Raw genomic sequence first — 22186 nt, forward strand, 5'->3', positions numbered from 1 at the left:
ATCCAATTTTCACTGACTTTTAGGAATAAGAGGCTCTAGTTCACACACACTCTGCATCCTAATGGCCTGCCAACTTGTAATACCAAGATGTCTTTTTTTAATCCTGCATGTTGCTGATAACCACGTGTCAAGAGCACTGCAGGTTTCATAGTCTCGGGCTTGACTTGACCGTTTGCTGCTGATTGCAGCAGAAGAGCTGCATACCCCCAGTATTTGTAGAGGTAATGTTCTGTATGGGGAGTGACTAATTGCATCTTTATATTCCTTTTAGCTCCCCATCTGAGAGGATTTTAGGGAAGAAAATGCAAGCCGGTTTAAAAGGAATGAAACCTGAAGGGCCATGCGGTTATTTGCACAACGTCCACAATAATGATCAGCATTCAGGGCCTACTGGTAGAAGGCCATAAAATAAATGGAACTTGGTAGTAAATTGAACTTGAGAGGTGCCTCTTGAGCACACGCTGCAGCTATCAGTTACACGGTGCTGCCTTGGGGCAGTCAGGTCAGTCTTCCTGGGGTTCTTAAATCCTCGGCTTCTGTACTCAGATAAGTGCTCTGACTTGAAACCCAAAGTTTTCAAGGTAAAGAGGGCTGATCAGCACCCTTTTAATAATGGACACTTCATAAAAATAGGTATATAAATTGAATTAACGTGCATAAATTCAGGAATTGGAGAACAGATGTTTTACACAGCAGTGATGAGCATCCTCTCCCAAACTGTTTCCACCACTGGGGATTTGGGGCTATACAGGACATGTTGTGTAGTCACAGTTGTAGTTTCTTCCTTGCTGTTTACCAGATGGATAAAGAAAGATTCTTTATTTTGTCAGACCCGTTGATTTTCCTCCCCAGGGAGGGCTTGATCCAGCTGCCTGCCTCGCGTCCCCTGAGGTGCCTGGTGGTGTCCCAGGTGAGCACGGAGGTAGGAACGAGGGCTTGAGCTGTGGAGGAGCGGCTGCAGGCTAAGCAAGACACGCATCAAATAGCACTCGCAGAGCGTATTAACCAGCTGGATAGAGCCTGCAACATCTACCCTGCAGTGCAGAAAAGAAATTTGTTCCTTTCCTGGGTCTGGCTTTGTTTTAAACATCGCTCCCTGGTAACCTCTGCTACATGGTGCCTATGGGGTCAGGGATGTTTTTGTCATATTCTTTGCAAACACAGCTCTCTCCAGCGTGACATCTGAGTGCTCCGGGGCCAGGGAACATCGAGCTGACAGTTGTCTTCTACTGGCCGTGCATTGGCTACCAACACATCACCATGCCAGCTCAGCGCTTTGCCCAAAATAATGTCAAATAGGGACCCATCCTAGCTGACATAGCTTCATTAATTTTAATGTTTTTTTCTGGCTGAACTTCTGACCACTCAATAGGAGTTTAACAAGCTGTCTTATTTTGCCTGTGATACATCATTCCTTGTTCACTACTTGTCCTTTTGTGGATGTCTTACGTGGTGCTGTAGCAAAGCACACAATTCCCGATCTGGATAAAAGCAGAGTGCTGCTTTAAGAGTGAGTTTTTTAAAAGTGAGTTTTTTAAAATCAGTATTTTTCCACTCAGTAAAATATATAGTTGTGAGGTAAACTAATGCCTGTGTAGCTGGAGATTGTGGTGAGACAATGTAGGAAAGTGAATGCTGGCATTGTACTACCGCCAGAGTGGAAGCTACAGCGTGGTTTGTAAGATCTTTAGATCTCCAAAAGTTTTCCCTGACAGTGTAAATTACATTGTTTTGTAATGCTGAGGGACATTTGGATATGCCTTTCAGGGCTCATTGTATAGAAGACGCTTCTGAGCATCTGGAGGGAAAACTTGGGTTCCAGGAGTGATGGATGGGTAGCTTAATGTTTCTTACTTGACAAATTATTTCTGGAAGCTTTTCAGGCTTCTGTTGTTTCAGGGATGTACAAGTCTCTCTCACCTGAGACTATGGAAAAGAGTTCAGTTTCAGTCAGACACATGACCACGGAAAGAGGAAGGGAAAACAAACTCAGGAAGGGAATTCAGAGGAGGTAATGGGAAAAAGTCAGGTTCCTAATGGCCCTTTCAGAGAGATGTTAAAGAAGGAGGCTGCGCAGAAGAAAATCTACCACTAATAGCAGACTAACCGTCTTTCCTTTAAAAAAAAAAAAGATTCAGTTCATAAAGCTATAAAAGTAATAGCTTATTAAGACCAAAATTGATCCAGCAAACGCCTGCCTCAGCACTTCTGAACGGTGCATAAAACACAGGCCGAATTTCAGTCCACCTGACTGATGCTTTTGAAATGGGTGCTGAAATCTGTAGGGGAGGGAAGGAAGACCCATCATTGCCTTCGGAAGGCCTCTTAACCTGCATACCACTGTTCCTTAAGGCAAACTGAATATTTAAGAGTAGCTGACAGCAGAGAAAGGTGGGCTGGGTGGGTTGTGCGTGCTGCCCTGGCACTCTGGAGTGGGCCAGGTCCTGTGTTTGCCACGTTATGCGCTCCCGTGCCTCAGCTGCAGTAGACGTGATAAAGGAACAGTATTGGCACTCAGGTGGAGGAGAAGGAGTTGTGGGGTGGGGAGGAAGGTAGAATGGGTTGAAAGATGGCCTGGAGGCGGATGAGAGGAGGTGACCTGCTCGAGGGGGAGGCAAAAGGAGAATTACTGCAGCTGTGGAGATAAAGGAGAACTCGGCACAAGCTGGGGGAGAAGCTGGAGGCAGCAGAAGCTGGAAGCAGGAGTATTGGGAACTACAGAGAAGGTGGTATAAAGAGGATGGCCTAAGAGTGAGGGTAAAGCAGCAAAAGGGATTTGTATAGTGGGTTTATCTGTGGGAGCTGAGAAGTCTCAGAAATAGGTCCCTCCAGCGCTGCCGTCTCTTTCTCAGTGATCACAGTGATCTCCAGGGCATTTGAATGAGTGGATGAGTTCGTGGCCATTTCGCTGAGTTTGAGATGCTGCCAGACTGCGCCCTGCTTCTCTTCCACCTTGTCTGCCGATGCCTGTATAAACCTGTGCAAAAAGTATCCAAGCCCCCTTTATTTCTGGATTTCACAGAACACAGCAGTCTGCCCCAGTTACTCCACTGAGGGTTGTCAGGAAGAGCTGATACTTTGGTCCTGTTGCTTTCTATGTGCTATAGAAGTTACTTAAGCTCGCACTTTCTTATAGAAAAGTAAAGTTTCTTACAGAAGTTATGAAAACTCACAGCAGGCAAAACCAGAGGAGCTTTGGATGACAGTTTTTTAATCCTCAAGTACCTTTAAGAGAAAATGAAATCCTCACGCAGGGTTGGATTTAGGCTGTGGTGAAGGAGATTTAACTGCACTGAGGAGCACAGACCTAACCTGGGGGAGTTCCTGCCCTGGTGTATCTGCACCTGTAGGCCTCTCTCTTAATCTCCCCAAGTTCGTGGCTCCTTTAGACCCCAATCTCTCAGTGCACCAGTTCCTTATGTGCATACCTCTCACATTGTTCAGCTTTAAGTGACGGAAATTTGATTCACTTTTGATTAACGATGTGGGATTGGCTGAATTGGGGTGGTGGATCCTTTGACTCACAACTGTGGTATTAAATACACAGAAACCTACAGCATGTGCCACCACAAAGGGGACTAGCTGGTGCTGCAGGAGATGGCGGGCAGATTAGGAGCAGGACCGAGCCATCACCTCAGGCCAGGAGAGGATTTGTGTGAAGGGCCTTGGCATGCCTCACAGAACTTGCTCTGAACTCAGGCCTCGCTTGAGAGTGGATGTTTGTTCCCTGCCTTAAGGGACGCGAAGCCTTTTTTAAGCAATCCCCTGAAAGCACGTATGTTTGCCATTAAGACTCAATTGCTTGATATCAAGATGTGTGGAGCCCCTGGGTGCTCAGCATTAGGCCGTAAATGTCCAATACCAGGATGCCACAGAGCCCAGGGTAATGACATTAAATGGGTTTCCTGTAGGGTCTGAGATCTGGATTTCTAAAGCCAGCAGAGCATGTCCTTCATTTTGCACAGTGGATTTATCCATGATACTTCAGAGATGAGAAATCCTCAGGTTGAGGGGGAGAACAGCTCCAGATCTCAAGGGTGTGTTTTTGCTGTGTGCTCGCTGTGTCTGGGGCATTTGAAACTTAAATCTGTTTTTATATGGTATTATACTACAGGGGTTGTTTTTAACCACTAATTGTTATGTAGGCATTTCATACGTACATCATTTGATATTTTGGACTAATTTGTAACTTAATATGAAGTAGTCAGTCTTAGAACTATTCAAGAAACTGTCTTAAATTGTTTTTTTCCTAAACAGTGTCATAATTCAACATTAATTCAACTAATTCTTCCTATTATTTTCTTTTTAATAGCTTTTCAATTCAGATTCTGCAGGGCTAAATTTAAAAATTAAGCCCTTCTTCAATTATAAACTCAGAGGTAGTTGCAATGAACTGACGTGGGTACAGTAGCACTGTCATAATACTCAAATAACAGTAGTAAAACTGTAGGGTGCATTTCTTGTTTGTGCATAAGCAAGCACCACAGGATAAAATACTCTAAATCCAAGGTTATGGCGTCTAAAAAGTAAAAGCAGTAGATTTTGGCTCTTCCCTGAACCTGAGAAGTTTTCGGTAAGGAACAGAAGAGCCCTTTCTCCTCCCCCATCTCAAAATGAAAGCCAATTAGAGAATGCACGTCTCAAATTGTCCAGATTAGCTTTTGAATTAGAATATATTCCCATTCAGACCTTAATTTAATTTTTACTTTTACTCTGCAAGAAAGAGAAAGTCAGTTATCCTGGTCATTTTGGCTGACATGATTCTTGGCTTTGCTTAAATTATTGATTATAACAAGGGGAGGGACTTTGTGATGAGAACAGCGCTCTCACTAATAGAAGCCTTTCACTAAATCAATTTCTACCATTGCTGCAATGCACCTTCGGGGAGTTAGAGGTTAGCAGCCTTAAGAAGAATTTTGTCCTCAAAGAGTGGATCTTTGCCATACATTTTTCTAAACCTTTTCATGTTTATACAGGCAGCTAAGGAAAAAAAAAAAGAAGAAAAAAAAAACCACAAGTATATTTCCGGGGTTGATTTGCAGGGTGAGGGGCTGTTCTGGTCCAAAGTTGAGCTGATTAAATCTTGATGTGATTGATATCCAGGGGCTTGCAGGCTGAAAGTACTGTTTCAAAAGCTTGTCTCCTGAGCAGAGTCAGTCAGAAAATATATCAAATCAATGTCTTGCAAGCTGGAATCAATTCAGTAGAGAATACACTGTATGCACACGCTGCTGCAATTCCTCTATAGCGAGCTCTCTGTTTTTCTTGGCTTCCTAGAAAATGCAGTCATTTATATGGTCAACATGTGGTGTTTCCTCTGTTATATCTACTGTCAGTGGAATAGGGGTGGCTTGTCCTTTCTCCCACCCAAAGCACCATTCCTCGTTAGACTAATTAAGTAAGTGTCTGTTTAAGTATAGCAGTGTGTTTTCCCATATTTGAGCTGGAAACTGATTTGGAGGTGCTACACAGAAGGAGAATATGAAGCTGTTGGGACATGTACAGAGCAAACTTTAAGGATGCTGGTAGCAGATCAGTACGTGTTGAACTATATGGGAGCATCTGGTAACTGTAAGTAACACTTTCTTTTTTATTCTACTTCTTCCAAGCTCTGGTTTATGACGTCTCTTAGCTCTGGGTGTTGAATACAGTTAGTTCATCCGTTAATAAAAATTGAGCTCAGCGGAAGATCAGCTGATACCTGACAAAGGCAGAGTGCATGGTGTAAATACTGTAAAGGTGTCATTTCTGGATGCTTGGCTTGTCATTTAAGGAGTGAACTGACAAGTGATGTTTTAGATTTGTGATCCATAGAGCGTGAAGGTTTTTACATAGGTTTAAAATCCATCGTGAATTGGACTTTTATTTTCTCCTTCACGTGTCACAAATGCCTCCCCCGGGACTGCTTTATTTAATGCAGCCGAGGGAGGGTTGTGGGGGGGAAATCTGGCTAGAGCAGTACCTGCAGTCGTTCCCTGAAGTTCAAGGTAAAGCAACTTTTGATATACTGAGTGAGATTTTGGGGGTTAGAAAGGTGGTTTATAGCCACTATTTGATTGGAATCTGTGAAAAAGTGTTGACTAATATCTCGGAAACTTTTTCTGCCTGTTTTTAACGAACACCAGTTTTGCCAGTCCTAAATCAATCAGTTTGGCTGGGTCAGAAAAATGATCTTTGGTCAGGAAGCTGGTCCACACAAAACCTTACTACACGCAACTTTTTTTTGTCTTTGTTTGTGGAATTGTAATTAAATAATGTAACTGTATTTGCTTCTTCCAAAGCCAAACGATAAGAAATAGTGATCTGTTTTGGCTTTTGTAAAAATCATTTCAAATTCAATTTTTTTTTTTGTAGGTAAGCCAACATCACTTGTCACACTATATAGCCATAGCAGGTTTTCAGATAATAATTCTTGTTAAGCTTAAATTACCTTGTTTTCTTTTGTGCTTAACCAAACCAGAATAATGAGGCTCCCTGTTTTGCCCCTGGAGCCTTTCAGCAGATTGACTAAGGAACTTTTTAGGCTCCTGGCTACGCAAATTTCCCTTGGTTAATTGTGCTCAAACATAGCCAACGCTTTGCTAACAGAGACCTAAAGAGTAGGAAGAAGACACATGAAAAATAGAGATTTTAGGACCAAGCTTTTACTTGCATAGAGCAAGAATTTTATTTGACTTTTTTATTTCATAAAGTACTGGTGACTTTGGTAGTTTTTTGGGGGGGAGTAGGGTGGGTTTTGTGTTTGTTTTTTGTTTTTTTCTGCAATGGGCGTGTCAGGCTTTGTAAAATTGCATTCTGGATACATATAATAAATAAGTCCCTTTAATGACAATCAAAATGAATTATTAATAGCAAGCGTCTTTTCTGTATTTCTCTTGATTCCATGTCATAGTGGAATTCTCATTTTAACGTACAGAAGTCTGGCGTACAGTTATGAATATACTAAGCGTGTAACTATCAGAAGTTTCTCCACTCCGAGATTATCCAACTCTAAAATTGCTTCATAGGGAAAATGCAGTTTCTTAAGAAGGCTTCTTAGGGAGTAGGGTGCCATGGAAGTTGCCCCATTCTCTGTTCCTTTCAGTGACTTGTGTGCACATCCACTTTTTAGGGGTGGTTTTTAGTGTTTTGTTTTGTTTGTTTGTGTTGTTTTTTGTTTTTTTTTTAGTTTTGAGGAGCTGATCCAGAAAACAGTGGTGCACAGTTCAGCATGCGTAATACTTCCCAGAGGAAAACTACCTGGGTGTTCAGGAGCTTCAGACTTGCAAGCCACTCTTCTTAGTCTGTGACGAGCTTCAGCTATAGCAATCCCAAATAAACGTGTGGGCTGTGCCTCAAAAAGAGTGGTGGTTTCCCAAGAGTGGTGCAGAAGGGAGGGTTGTTTCTGAAGTCTCTCTGCCAGAAGTAGGAAGAGATGCTCTCTACACGTTTGACCAACCACTACTTCCAAATTTTGATAACTTCAGTATAATAGATATTTGACAGTATTTTTTTTAAAAGGGGGGGGCAAAAAAAAAAGAAAATCTACCACTGATCTAAAAGTCGCACTCCCTGCAGACCACACCTAAAAAACACTAGTGATAGTAATTCTTGGTTGCATTTTTTTTTAACCTTTTAAAACCTTTTCTTATATATTCACATATACATAAGATGCTTCACTGTAAGTTAGGGATTATATTGAGCATTTCCAAAGTAGGTCTTTTTTGTTTCCGTCTGCTGGAGCTCCCCTGCTGCAGGCAGGGCAAACGTACACTATAAAACACTGAGGACAGAGAGGCTCTTCAGAAGGGGGTAAGGGTGTTCAAATGTTTGCTGTTTTATTAACAGCACATTTGTTTCACATCCTCACTTTAATTACAAAAGAATGCTTATAGGTATGTTGAATTTGTAAAGGCTGTTTGTTAGTACTGATGAACAAGAATGGTTGTTTCAATTTACACCAAGAAACTAGTTAAAAATAATATGAAAGCAGAGCTGTAACTTTCCTCTTGAAATAAATACACCCAGGCACCAAGCAGTAGTCTAAAAAGTATTCGTCTCCAAAACCAAGAATTAAATTTAGGTCATTGTTTATCTTTTAGATTAAGATTTTATTCTAATTTTATTTTTTCTTTTTTTTCTTTTTGGTAGACATGGAAGATTCTGTGGTTTTTAGTGAAACCTTTCCTTTTTGTGGGCTATCTTTAGATTTTCTCTTAATTCCAGAAGTTGGGGAGTTAAACACCAAATATCACAAGACACAATATTGTAAAAAAAAATTCTGTCAAAGTGTTGAAAATAAGTATACGTTCACAAGAGTAGTATTTCTTTTATGGTTATTGTTATTTATTGTTTTAACAGTAAAGTTTCTGAAAGCCTTGCAGCTTTAGTTCTGCATTGATGAACAAATCTGGAACTTCATTTGGTAATAGCCTAAAGATCTTGTATTTTATGACTTGCTGATTGGCAAGGTGGTGGTCCATGTTTAGAAGACAGCGAAAACTATCTTCTTTTGGTAAAGCTGTTGCAAACGGGTCAGTTTAAAGGCCACCACATCAGGTTCTTTTTGACTTCAGTTATTTTTCTTTCGGTTTATCGCTTTACAGGTGCTGTGCTAGGGCTGCATGTTGCGCTGCCCAGGGTCTTTTATCTAGGCTAATCCTGTTTTCAGAAGGTGACAGGATTCACTGGGAAATCACCATCGGTGCAGGAACAGTGAATTCCTACGGAGCACCTCACATCCAGTATGTTGCTGTCATCTCTCCTTTCTATCTCTTAATTTTCATGGAATACAAATAATACGAGAAGCAAGCCGATAAACCTTTACTGACGTAGCTCTCTTGAACCATAATAACGGTGTTACGCAGAAGCTTGTAGTTTAAGCAGCTAATAACATTAATTGCAGTCAGGTAAAGGAAAATAGCTGAGGTTAAGCTCCCCCTCTCCACCAAACACCTAAATGTGTCTCTCAAGAGCAATGGGCTCTACACTAATCACTAGATGAGAGCTTCTTATAGTGCCTGTTCTTCGTGGTGTTTCTAGTACGGTCCTCTTTCCATATTCATCAAGGTATTGAAACCAGATAAATGTATTTGCTCGTGAAGAAATTCCCATGCATTGAATGGCTCTGTACAATTTAGTGTAGTAACATTGTCCTTTTAAATATGTGCTGATGGAAAATTGAAGGTGAAAAATGTGTAGGGATAATGATACTCAGTCCCATAACTCCTGCATTGCTGCTGTCATATCAAGTCATTGTGTACCTTTATGAGAACAATTTTTTGTGGATTTTCCTTCTGGGAATATATACCCCTCAGTGGAAGCTTGGATACGATGTAACAGTTTGAAGATTCTTGTATCTGATGTGGCTTTTTAATCTGACGCGGTGTAATTGTTGCGGTTACTGCTATCAAAATCTTTCAGTACTGTTGTTAAATCCACTATTTCCAATGCAAACGCTATGCTGACTCGAAGCTCGAGCTCCCTTATGAAGGTTACAGGGGCTACAGTTCAGTTCTCTACCTCGCTGGGCAGTACATCAGCTTGTAGGAATGGCCATATCCAGCAGACCTTGGACTCAGTTCTTCATGGGTTGCTTCTTACAGGGGTCAGCAGCAGAAATTTATGGGAAAAATAAAAAATAAAAACAAGCAAGAAAAAACAGGGCTAACTACAGCAGTCCTCTCCCTGTTATATCCTTTTCACTTTTAGCAGTCGGTGGATTTAGGGCTTTCAGACTTGGTACGCCATTCACGTTATCTTCTTTAATTGTTCTTGATAGACCTTTCTAACATGAAGTTATTTAATCATTTTTGATCTCATTTGTATTTCTGGCATACACAACATCCTGTGACCAGGAGTCCCGCAATTTAATTACGTGGTGTATGAAAAAGTACTTCCCTCTGTTATAAAATTGCTCTCTGATAATTTCGTTAGATGCCCCCTGCTTTACTGCTATAGGAAGCAGTAAATAACAGCGACTGTTCATTTCCTTTCCATCCTTGCCTTCTTCACACCATTCGTGACTTTACAGATTTCTGTGACTTCCTTCCCTCCTCCCACTGTCGTTCCAGGCTCCTACCATGCTCAGTGGCTCTGCCTGCAGAAGCAGTTTTATATTTCTCTCTCTCTATGCCTTTTCCCATTCTGTTGCGTCCATTTTTATAATGGGCTGTGTGGAAGCGTGCGCGCTAGTCCCGTGATAGTGCCTCTGTACATTAAAACCGCAGGCATAAGGAGTTTTGTCTTGCTCTTCCTTCCTAACACACAGTCACGCTGCTCTTTTCAAAGAGCTTGTCAGTGACCTTGGTCCTTCCAGAGTGGCAGAAGGTAATTGATTGCCTGTCACTGTGTATGAGCAGTTTAAGTAGCAGAACAGAAGAGTAACAGTAAACGAACTTTGAGAAATTAATAAAAACCAGGACCTGGAAATCCATCTGGTCAGGAGACCGAAGGCTGCGCATTAGAAAAGTTGCTCTTGAAGCCATGTGTGTCCTAATCCTGGAGGGCCTTTCGGCAGTCTTTTGTTTTTCCACAGCAACCAGGTAAATATAAATCCAGAAGGGGAAAACTTCTCATCCTACACAACCATGGCTTTCCCTTGAGCCCCTGCAGCCCTTTGGCTCATCCACAAATTACAGCATATTCACCGAAGGTCAGATAATGTTTTCATCTGGGGGAGGACCACGCTATTCCCCATACATATCTTGATCTTTCACTGTTTGTGACAACTTGGGATGACAATCAGCCATGTTTTTTCCATAGTGCTAATAGGTCTCGATGGCCTGTGGTATGTCGTATGCTGGAGATATTTTGTGTATTGTTTTTACTGTATCTCGTCATTTTTACATTCTTACCAGGCAGGTGTTTGGTTGGAGGGAGATTCTAGCTCCGGTTTTGCAATGAAGACTTTCGATGGTTGTTCTATTCTGGGCATGTGCAGCTTTAAGGAGAGTTTGTCCCCAATTTTTCAAAGCGAGTAGCTGTTTTGATGATAAACGTTGCATCAAACAAGAAAGCAGGAGGTGCAAATTGCAAGCGAAATTCTGTTGTGATTCTGCAGAATTCACCTTTCTCTTTTTTTCCTGTCAAATGCTTGTCCAGCATAAGACTCCAGCTGATAGGTGTTAACTTTGTTCCTGGCTACCATTTATTGTTGGACTTGCCAGGACAGTCTGTGACACAGGTTATTTTTCTGAATTTTCTTCTAATTCTTGTTGGTGGTTATCTCGCTGATACCAGTTCTGTGTCCTTATATCTGGATTTCTGAACCTAGCTTCAATTATGTCCATAAATCCACCCCTATGAAAAATAAATACAAAATTATAGTGCTGGGGTGACGTGAAATAGATACAAGAATGCAAATAATGACTTTGCTTGTGCTGGATGGATGCTTTCAGAGATGATTTATTTCTCTGAGTTTGCTTAATGCCTAAAGATACCTGGATGCTATGAATAAAGTCTTAATAGAAATCTTATAATGATGTAGAGACGGGAAATACTTAAACCTCCAGGCTATGGTAGCCCCATTTGCTCTACCTGCGTGCTTTCCTCTGGCCTGGAGGAGGCTGCGGCCCATGGAGAGCCCCCGCAGGAGCAGGCCCCGGGCCGGAGCTGCAGCCCATGGAGAGGAGCCCACGCAGGAGCAGGGGTCTGGGGGGAGCTGCCGCCCGTGGGGGACCCGTGCTGGAGCAGTTTGCTCCTGGGGGATGGACCCCGTGGTACGGAGCCATGTGGGAGCAGTTCTTGGAGAGCTGCTGCCTGTGGGCAGCCCCCGCAGGCTCAGTTCAGGAAGGACGGCATCCCGTGGGAGGGACCCCACGTGGAGCAGGGGCAGGGAGTGACCGTGAAGGAGCAGTGATAATTGTTGTGTCATCTCCCTGTCCTTATCTCAACCCTTGAGCCCTTTCCATCATATTTTTTCCCCCTTTTCCATTGAGGACGGGGTTGTGCAGTTGTGGTGGAGCTCAGCTGCCCAGCTGGTTAAAACCACCACACCAGTCTGTGGCTGTGTACCCTCATGTCCTGCTTGGATTTGGGGTGTGGGGAGCCTGCATACAAAGCCTGGTCATGGCTCTGGGCAAGCTATTTCGTGTATCTCAGACCTCTCCTCCTACCTCTGCTCACTGTGTTTAAAATGGAGTTCACGCTCTGCTGTTATGAAGATAAACTCATTGCGTTTGTGCTGCTCTAGAACAACCGCCACGCTTTGCCATGCATCCGCGTTGACTGAAGGATGTGCAGACCTTGTGCCGGAGGAAGGAAATGGCTCTTCTTGCAGGTTTTACTTTTTCTTCAAGAGAAACATTTAATTTCGGAGAGTAACACGGTTGTAATTCAATTTTGTGTTCTGTTTTCATTGAATCATTAAATTCAGAAAAAGAGGTTTTTCAAATGCATTTGCACAGGGCTGTGAATGAAGCCGTCAAAGGAAAGCAGTTTTGGCCAAGCTGAACTGTCTGCTCCAGTGGCCAACTTCACTGGCTCTTAATTAGCCAATCATAGGCACAAAACCCGCTAATGAGGACTTCTTTAAAATTTCGGGCTACGTCAGTGTGTTTATACAGTACGTTCTCCAGAGAAGTACAGTCCTGCCCTTGGTTCTGTGCCTCGTTCCCCCCTGAATTCGGCAGGCTTCTTGTATTTTACATCAAGAAAATTATCAGTTGCCTGGCACCTCGCTTCTTAGGCCATTTTTTTTTTTCCTCTGCAGTTCATATTCTAATGGGAAAAGAAAGTGCTGACTGTGTTGGATCCCTTCTTCCATGCTCTAACTTACTGTCATTCGGATTAAAAAGAGATTCGCTAATGCCACCAAATTTAAACTCCTGAGGCTCCTTATGTTCCTCAGTTGGAACAAATCTGTTAAACTGTGGAGTCTGCGCCTGCTGCCCTTCTTCAGTACTCGATGGCAGGCGTATCGTAGCGAGGTAAGGGACTAAGGTCCGTCCTTCCTGCTGTGCGGCAGGGTAAGCAGTGCTGGCAGCTAGCAGGAGGTCTAAGGCAGGCCCCCTGGTGCCCGCAGCCAGTCCAGGTAAGCAGAGAGTTAGGGGTCAGGAGATACTGAACTCGGTGATGTCTGGCACTTGTAAAACAGGGTTTTACTTGGAAATGAAGCATTATTACGGTGCGGCAGCAGCTGCCGGGCAGTCCCAAGGCGCTGCCTGCAGCAAGCACGGTCCCTCTGTGCACAGCGCCTTCTTCCCCTCTGCGGGCATCTTGCAGTCAGAAAGGCCTCTGTGTTTAACTGCTCTTTGTGTCAGCACTTACAGCCTGAATCTTATCCCAGATTATACTTGTTCGTTGCCCAAAATTAAATCATTAATGGTTTCTTCTCTGGATGGCTGGACACTAACATATGGATTCACATTGATCAGACAGGAGACGCAGGCTCTGTCTTTTAGCAGAGAAACACACAAATTCAGAGGTGCCACCAAGCTGATGTTTCCCTGCTTTTTCTGCCAAAGAGTTGGCTGCAGTTGCTGAGACAGATGAATTTTCTGGGGGTGGGGGAGGTGGGCAGGTGAGGAGGCTGGGCTCTGTGCATGCACGAATTGATTTTCCTGGGTGTGCTGGGCAGGGTGCCCGCTGGTGCGGCAGGGCAAGTGGGAACCCTGCTGCCTGGGTCCTGCAGTCCCTTCTCTCAAATGGCTGATCGTTTTTTTGTCTTTCGACCAGGCAAAACCCCCTTCTAAAACAATGCAAAATAGTTAAACGGGATATGAACCCAGAACACAGGAGCACATGCTGCAATCTTGTGGGGAAAGGGGTAGGAAGGAGAGATACTGTGCCAAAAATCAGAAAAGCAGATGCAAACTGCTGCTGCCGGATTGTCGTAGCCCTGAAAGCTAACTCACGGGACCACGTTTACTGCTTTGCTGCTGAGGAAGAAGATGCTGGTCTGGATGAGTTTAGTTGCTTATAATCTCTTGAGGCACAGCACAATGCACGCTCACCATGGATTTGGAGCGACCTAGAGGTAGACTCTGCTGGGTGCTGACCTATTGTTATTTTTTCAAGCAAAAGCTTTTGCCACCTAGTGGAAAAAAACTAGCACTTCAACTAAGTGACAAACCCGCTCGTACTGGTCATATACAAAGCTGGTGAACAAAGGGTGTTTGTTTGTGTGCTGCTCTCTTGCTTGGGCTCCTTTTCGCTCCCCTGTGTCTGCTGCTGGGCTTGGGCAGCATGCTTTGAGTGTCTCGGTGCTGGGTTGACCCCGGCTGGCAGCCACGCCACTGCTCACCTCCCAGCAGGGTGGGGAAGAGATCAGAAGGGCAAAACCAAGAAGAAGTCGTGAGTCAAGATGAAGACGGTTTAATAAGCGAAGGAAAGCAATGAATCAAGTGATGCAGACGTTTTTGCGAGAGCTGTAGGAGGTGCCCCCGCTATAGCGCCTTCAAGCAGTGATTCACCAGCCTTTGCTGAGGTGCTCCATCCTCATGCCACAGTTTCCCAGTGCCTTGCTGTGCCACCATCACTCCATCCTCCTCCTCCTCCTCCCCGCAGGTGGGGTGAGCCTTCCCAGATCATGGCTTGCTTCTTCCTGGACCACAGCTTCTGCCACAGCAGCCCTTCAGGGCACCCCCAAGTCTCATTTCCTACCTCTGCCAGACTCTGGTTTTGTGGCTGGCGATTTCTTGTTAACCAATGGGTTAGTCCTCCTGTTCTTACCTATTTTGGCCCATTTTCCTGTGGGGAGCACATGGACATTTCCTTGCGGTGTCTCTGAGGCACTTTTCCCTGCTACTTCTATTAGTAACAACTCCTGTAAGCACAAGCAGAGGGGCTGGTTCCTCGCAGCTTCACCTCCAGCCCTCAGGCTGTGTTCCCCCTCTACAGAGACCTCGCAGAGCCCCTGAATTCTCCCTTTTACTCAGGACAGGCGGTACCGCCCTGGATATTCCTCCAGAGCCACCATCAACGGATATCTCAAGGACCCCAAAGCTTTCTTCCCCCAAATCCTTCCACGATCCTACAGAGCGAAGACAGAAACAGGGCTGTGCACGCACGTCCTCTAGGCAGATGCTGTAGGTTGGGGCTTTCTTGCCCCATGGTTTCACGGGCTCCTGTTAAACAGGAAAACTGTCTGAACAGTAATTCCCCAAGCCTATCTCCATCCCTCTTTGGAAGGTGTAGCTTTTTCTCTCTTCAAGTCACTTGCCCTTGGTTTTCCTCTGTTATTGTGTGGCTACTTTGGTTCTTATGTCAACAGCTTAGGTTTCGGTGGTTGAAAGGGAGAAGGTGCCAGGCAGGACCTGCAAACAAGTGGGTTTAATGCTTTTTTTCTTCCCTCTGAATGTTGACTAATCTGCTTTCCTCTCTCTTCCCTCAGATTAGTCATCTCTGCTTGAACGCCTTGTGTGCCTGTAGTAACTCATTATTTATATAGCAGGACAAAGATCACATCATATTTTTGAAAACCTGTTAAGAGAGAACAGCACAAGCACTTCATCCCAAGCTTCCGTAGGATTTCTAAATCATCAGCCTTTTCTGGCAATGGTTTATATCACAGGTGGCCAAAATGGCAGCTCCTTTTGGCGCGGATCGTGCCTGGGTACAGGTATGCCTGTACACCTTGCAGCACCATTTCCCGAACCCGTTTGGAAATCTCCCTCCTCTGAGCTCCCGAAACGCAGGCGGCTGGCTCAGCGGTCCTGCGAGGAGGAGGACGGGGTTGTCATGCCAACCAGCTGCATGCTGCGAGGAAAGATGACACCGAATGACCGGCTTCTGCCTGTTTATCACTCCTCGTCGAGCAACGCTCCCCAAATTAGGCAGGCTTGCTTGATTTATAATCCCTCGTCCCAGTGACCTGCGGTTCTGCCGCGTTTGTTTCTGAGATAACACTCGTGCCTCTCGCGGCGATGCTCGGAGTGGCTACCTGCCGACCATCGCTGCTGCGAATTACGAGGACGGGCGGTACCATCAGCAGTGCTGCAATGCCTGTGGAGTGAGGAGAAAATTTGTCTTCTGGGTGTGTTTCGTTGTCAAACCCGAGCAGCTGAACCTCGCGCATTGAGCCCGCTACAGGAAATGAATGGGATAAAAACATTCAGGGGCAGTGTTCTTTCTGTCGTGCTGTTTAATGGAGGATGCTCGTTTGTTTTTGCCTTCACTCATTAATTCAACGTCTTCCTGTCCCTTCCGATGCCTTTCTTGATCTTCAGTGTGAACATGGGGTAGGCAGAGGGGGGAATGAATACACTTCCTTTAGGGTCAAATGCCAAATCTGCTGAAATCAGTGGGATCTTCTCAAGAAAATTGAGTTTGTGGTTTTTGTTTGTTGTTTTTCCTTTGTTTAGGCCCAGGAGATAGAAGGAAAACGTTTTTTATTTCAAGATCCTAGAAGCTCTGAAGAGGAAGAAATGCTTTCCCCCACCCCCACCCCCCTCATTTTTAATAAAGCCTTTCTATCCTTCCTGTCATTTTTAATAAAATCTGTCTTTCCCACTTCCCTATTCTCCTTGCATGCCCAGAAGTACAGTATCTGCGACACACACATCACGTTATGAGCCTGCTCTTTCCTTATGCTTTCACCCCAGCAACGAAGGAAGCCATCAGGTTTTACGTAGTTGTTTCCCACTGCTGCCTGAATGCTGGGACAGCACGCTGTTGGATCTTGTCCCCATCCCGTTGTTTGCAATTTTTGCCATTAGGAACTTTGCTGCAGATCTTTTGCTTTAAAATGAGCCTTTATAGCTTGAATTCCTTCGTGTACAATGTATTTGCTGGGATGTGAGCAGTGGAAGGGCCAGAGACTGAAAAAATGGATTTGTGGATTTACTGGTGGCCAGATTACTTTTCTAGACTTGGAGAAATCTGACCGTGTCCCTGTTTGGACCATTGTGCTTCCAGCCTGGACACTGAACACTCCTTTTCTTTTCAATTAACTTTTCGGTGTGGAAATATGCTTTTGAGAGGGGTAGGTAATCAAAGTCTAGATCAAGTCCTGCAGTTGGATGGTATCCCTTTTCTTTGGAGGATTATTTTAGGAAGAGCCGATACAAAACAAGAATTGAGAGAGCTAAACCAGGAGTACCTGCTTTCTGAAAGGAGAAAAGTGAGATCTCTCATCTTTATCTTCGCACAGTATGGGTATTTTATTTCCTAACCTATTTAGATAATGAGGATCAAGTGCTTGCAGGTATTGTTGGGTCTTGCGGGCACACGGTCTCACTGGGTCATTCAGCTGCCCCACAGTGAAAGGAGTGACAGAAAATCAAGCCCTTCTAGTGATTCCAGTGGAGCTGCATTTGCATCAGCTGGTGACTGCGTTTACATCATCAGCTGCTTCCAAGTACAAGAAATGATGGCTATGGAAGTGAATCCTTTTTAAAAAAAAAAAAAAAAAATTAGTAACTGACTTTTGTCTCCGTCCACAGCGCCGTGTTTATCATCACCACCAAGTTTTCATTGAAATGGAGATAACACCTAGCTGCTGCTTTTATCCATCTTTGACTGGTTTATCTAAAGGAAAACAGAAGAGGTGCTTCTAGTCTATTTTAAATTATTTTTTATGTTCATGTACGGTTTCCTTGCTGGTGCATTTTCCCCTGAGGTATCAATTATCAGATTTTCTTTGTATCATGAAATGCGATCTTTTTTTTCCAGGCCTAAGCAACCCGTAAATATACCAGTCATCTTCCTCTACCTTACCTCTGGAAGGGAAGGAGCTAGATTGTTTTTTCCAGCCAGGAGTGCTGAGATTTGCTACTGAAGTGAGGTGGTATTTCTAGCCTTTGTCAAGAAGAGATCCAGGTTTATTTAATTTTGCACAAACACAATGCCATACAGCCTGGTTTTCGGTACTGGGCTGGTGATAAATCAACTGATGACAGCGGTGGGTGAAGTATTTGGCTTGTTTTATACTGATAAATACCAACTTTACAAGGGACAGGGGAGATACTGGATTACTGGGTAGCAGAATGTGGTCCATAGGAAATCAAGTGTATGGCATTAGTTCCCCTATTTCACCTTTGTTGTAGCACCAGATCATCCCTGATTGAACATTTTACTTCAGTATAGATCTTTCTTAAAAATATATATATATATATAACGGAAACTTTAACACAACTTACTCTTTAATTAACAAATATTGTGCTGCACCTTTGCATTCCTGCTCTTCTAGAAATTTCCTCCAGAGCTGCAGCCAGTTTCGTCCAGTCTGTGTTTGTTTCTAAGCGACTTGCCTGGGTTTCCACTGAAAGTGGTTCCTAGCTCTGCCTGCAGAAGGCCTGAACTAGTTAAAAGCTGCTCCCGCTTCATGGCACTTGGCCTCTTAGTAATTATGAAACGTCCACAAATGACACGCCGACAGCAAACAGTGCCAGCAGAGTCAGGAGCAGCAGCTGGAAGGCTGCGCTGCGTTTAGGTTCAGGGCGTACTGTTTGCATCTGTTGTGGTGCCACCGATAGGACCTGCACTCGGTGAGCGCTCCCCTGGCCTCGCATGGGGTGACTGCTGCGAGGGAATGGTCGCATCTGTGGCTTTGCAAAAGGATGGAGAAACAAATGGCCTCCATTTACTGCACAAGTTTGTCTGCTCTGAAGGATCTTGCTGAATGGTAATCGAACGAGGGCTAAAGAGTGATTCGTAATGCCAGCGATTTGATTAATACTCTTTTTCCCCTGAAACAGCGGTGAAATAAATGCTGAAAGTACTACTGTTGCAAAAGAACCTCCTCACCAATTGCATATACTCTTCAGTAAAATGTATTCTTTGTTACCATCTCTTTTCAGTATCATAACACTGTTTTCCTAGATCAGCACCAGATGATAAAATAGTTTTAATTTGATATAACAATGTAATTACTAAATTTTCTAATTGCTGTGCCGGACTTAATACCTGAACTGTAGCTACAGCATGGAATTTATTAGTGCTCTCTGTCAGGTAACTGGCAGAGGCTGACATTTGGAAAAGGGGGTTACGAGCAGCAGTATAGTACACTCTATGGGCTTTATTGTATCTTCTTCAGAATGCAAAATGTGTTCACAAAGCTCTCCTAGCCAGAATTACCAGCTAAATGTATTTGTCTTTATGGAGGTTTCAAAGATCTGCTGCCTTGTGTGAACCTGCATGGCTTAGGTAAAGATAGAGCTCGTTCTTTTGTGCAGTTGTGGAATGGTTGCTTCTCAAAGCTGTCTTTCCACTGATCAGGATTTGAATCTTTCTTGCTGTAGAGAGGCAAGCTCTAGAGGTAATGTGAAGCCAGGTTTCTTAAACTCAATATCAACTCAATATTTTTTTATTTTCCTTTATATTTTATCAATATTTTCCTGCGGTTCAGCTACAGTGGCTTTCCCTTACTCTATTTCAGAATTGTTTTTCTTATTCCTGTTGCTTTACGCATTTCATGCAAGAAACCTCTTCCAGTATAGCCTTTTAGGAGATCCTGGCTTTCTGTAATATGCATGGAAAATAAACCAACCGTGGTACAAAAGGACACACGTTTTCTTGAATTGTCTTCTAATTTTGTCTTATAAGCCATGCTTTTCATATTATCAGAACAACAACAATTTCCAAAAACGGAGGCTTTATGAGCACACATAGTCCTGTTTCTTTGAGCGTATCTGTGCTTTTTGTTTCTCACTGTGATGGGCGTGCTTCGTTTCTGTTTTACAGAAGAAATTTCAGCTATTAGTTTCACAAAAAGTCTTTCTAGAGGGAGTGTATTTACCTCTTCTGGTCTTCTATCCGCCTTTTGGAAGGCACGATTGTACCATATGTCATCAGGATATAAGAGTTTGTATTGGCAGTCTACAGTTACTGGTATATGGAGTCAAAGCCAGAACCTTTCATCAGCAAATCAGTGCAGAGACCAGAAGGAACTGTTTCCATGTAATATTTTAAGCTCCAGAACCTTGGAGGCACAAAAGGTATTCTCAGTTTCGGATGAAGTTCTGGGTGTTCGGTTATATTTTCTCTTGGTTTTGTTACATGCAAGTTGCCTGACGCCAAGTAAACAGAATTGGCTTGAATAGATACAGATACCTGCTTCCTTTCTCCCTTGTCTTGTGGCTGGCGCTTTCCCTTTTACAAGAAAATTGGGACTGAAAGGACCGTTGGGTGTAGGAGGGTATCAGTATGGTGCCTTCATGTTTCCTGTGCCCTGGTAAGGAACCATTCTTACAGCGGCCCGTGCAAGAAATAGTAGACTTTCTGACTCAAAGTCATGCTATTTAACGAGGTCTTTGGGATTCAGAGAAAAAATATTTTACTACCTAAAATTCCATATTGAAGTAAAGAAGAAAATGTGTTGGTGTCCTGTAGTAGGTCTCTGGTGCCACTGGTGTGGTCAAATTACTGAAAGTGTTTTGCTTTTATTTTATTTTTGTATGGTCGGGAAAAGTGCAGGTAAGCTGTTCGACTGGAAAAATAAAACGTGCAAGACTGAAGGTGAATGGGGCTTTAAAACATGTAAGACCTTGGAGTCAGGAACTACATGGGTGAATGCAGTAGAGGATATAGAGGGGGGGCGTATAGAAGTGGGTGTTCACTATACTTGGGAGTTTTTGGAGTTGATTATTTGAATGTCACTGTTTTCAGATATTGGGCCATGAATTGTGGTCTGTGAGGCTCATTATTGAATTTAAGTGTAATGATGCTGTCATGTTTCTTCTCTGCAGAGCTTTCTAAGATTAGTCTAGAAGTTGTAAATCAGTAACTTAAGAACTGTAAGTAGCTTTGTGGGAGAAATAACCTGGGTTGTGTCGTAAAGTGTAAGAGTCAGATCAGGTTATCATGCTGTTTGTGTGCTTGCAAGTGCATAAACATGGATAGCAGAAATGAGAGGGATTTAGAAATGGGCAACAGAAGTGCTAAAGCACTTAAGAGACTTGAGGTCAGACTAACAAGAAACTTTTAATTCAAAAAAGACACGAAAGAGATATAAAACAGTATAAATCAGGATATTAAGGTGTTCTGTTGTCTTTTCCTGTTGGCCCTTTTTTCACAATAAATGCAAGAAAACATTCTGTAGAATGTGTTGTCCATTAGTTTTAAATTATTGACTTTCCATTAGCTTCCATAAATTTAATAGGAGTCAAAATAATGGAATGTTTCTCCTATCAGCTTCAGAACAATTTCCTAAACGAATTCCAGTGCTTCTGACGGGGTGGACTTCTTCCCCGGTCAGGTTATTCATCTGCCTTCCACTCTGGGTGTTTTGAGGACTGTCTTTGAAGGTTGGAAAAGTTGCTGGACTAGATGAGCCACTGCTCCTTGGTACGGTGCTTGCTTTCTTTCCTTTTTTTTTGTTCTTTCTCTTCTCTCACTAGCTCAGTTCGGAGTGCCAGTATCAGTCCTCATCATGTCTGTTCGAGTGCTGGTGAAATGTCCAGGAGGGTACTTGTCTTTCCCTGCAGCTTGGCAGTTCTTGGAGTACAGCATAGCAGCTGGTTGATAGCACTAAACATAAGGACACATCCAAAGCAGTTTAGATGCGAGGTTTAGAAGAGCACTGGCTCCCTTCCCAGCCTCTGAAAAGCACATATCCCTCAGAAGACAATTGTCCTGCGGTGTGCACACAGGTGGTGCCCCTGACTTTCTAAAAAGCACTGTTTTTTCCACTGGTGACATCTCTTATACGCGCATCTATAATCCCACAATAGTCTGGGAATGTCTGACCATGATACGAATTGCTGGCACATTCTTAAATTTATAGATTTGCCAGAAGAGCCAGCATATCTTCCCTGCACTAGCACTGTTGATGAGTTTTGTTTTTTTCCTACCCCATTATAAAACCAATTCAAACTAGTATGTTTGTGGTAGTCATGGTCATGTATAAAATGATCAGTGTGTTCTTTTATTCACATGGTTTCGAGCAAGCAGTCTCTTGGACGTTGCAAGTAAAGCCAGTGCAGGTTGTCCAATTGTTTTGTTGTTTTATTTGTTTGTTATTTTGTTGTTGAAGCTAAACCTTATTAGAAGAACTAGTTTATCTGATGGCATTAGGTAACCCCCATATTGGAATAGCTCTTTGGTAAGATTTCCCTCTCTTTATAGCCTAATTGAAGCCATGCAGGCTTTGTCACCATATTGTGAGACTCAATTATTCAGTGAGTTTTTCTGGTATTCGTTTTCACAAGAGCAGTACATCAGCAGGACCTGCTGTGCATTGTTTGCATCACGGGGAATGCCCATGAAAAAACTGCTCATATCTTCATAACATTGATTCATTTTCTTCTTTCTTTTTTTTTTTTTTTTT

General features: G+C 43.3%; 1 protein-coding gene across 24 annotated transcripts in view; it reads left to right on the forward strand.

Moving 5' to 3' along the window:
* The window catches only part of APBB2 (amyloid beta precursor protein binding family B member 2), a 170916-nt gene that overhangs the window by 84594 nt on the left and 64136 nt on the right, over nt 1–22186 (forward strand). The gene's annotated exons all lie outside the window — the stretch shown is intronic.

This window comes from Cygnus atratus, chromosome 4, assembly GCF_013377495.2.
Source record: "Cygnus atratus isolate AKBS03 ecotype Queensland, Australia chromosome 4, CAtr_DNAZoo_HiC_assembly, whole genome shotgun sequence".
Classification (NCBI taxonomy): domain Eukaryota; kingdom Metazoa; phylum Chordata; class Aves; order Anseriformes; family Anatidae; genus Cygnus; species Cygnus atratus.